Raw genomic sequence first — 573 nt, forward strand, 5'->3', positions numbered from 1 at the left:
GACTAAAATACAAGGAAGTGCAGACGCTCTAGGTAACTGAGGAGAAAGTGCACATAATTTGCCAGAGCTGGGTAGTGTGGCCGAGCGGTCTAAGGCGCTGGATTAAGGCTCCAGTCTCTAAGGAGGCGTGGGTTCAAATCCCACCACTGCCATCTTTATTGAGCTTGTTTGCGCAAACTATCACATGTTCTGCTTTATTTCAGGGTTTTTACTTTCATGTTGCCCATGCAAGGGAGAAAAGAAGCAATGTTTTGTGTCACGGATGGGGTTCCAACTCAATAGAGCTTGTTTGCGCAAACTATCACATGTTCTGCTTTATTTCAGGGTTTTTACTTTCATGTTGCCCATGCAAGGGAGAAAAGAAGCAATGTTTTGTGTCACGGATGGGGTTCCAACTCAATAGAGCTTGTTTGCGCAAGCGATCACATGTTCTGCTTTATTTCAGGTTTTTTACTTTCATGTCGCCCATGCAAAGGAAAAAAGAAGCAATGTTGTGTGTCTCGGATGGGGTTCCAACTCAATAGTGTAGTCCATTGCCTTAACCAACCAGCCACCAAGTCCTGTGCCCCTGCG

General features: G+C 45.4%; 1 non-coding gene across 1 annotated transcript; it reads left to right on the forward strand.

Moving 5' to 3' along the window:
* Positions 1-70: 70 nt before the first annotated feature.
* Positions 71-152, forward strand: trnal-aag. The gene has a single exon. It is a non-coding gene; the product is annotated as a tRNA-Leu (tRNA).
* Positions 153-573: the final 421 nt, after the last annotated feature.

Source organism: Oncorhynchus gorbuscha, unplaced genomic scaffold (genome assembly GCF_021184085.1).
Source record: "Oncorhynchus gorbuscha isolate QuinsamMale2020 ecotype Even-year unplaced genomic scaffold, OgorEven_v1.0 Un_scaffold_22169, whole genome shotgun sequence".
Classification (NCBI taxonomy): Eukaryota; Metazoa; Chordata; class Actinopteri; order Salmoniformes; family Salmonidae; genus Oncorhynchus; species Oncorhynchus gorbuscha.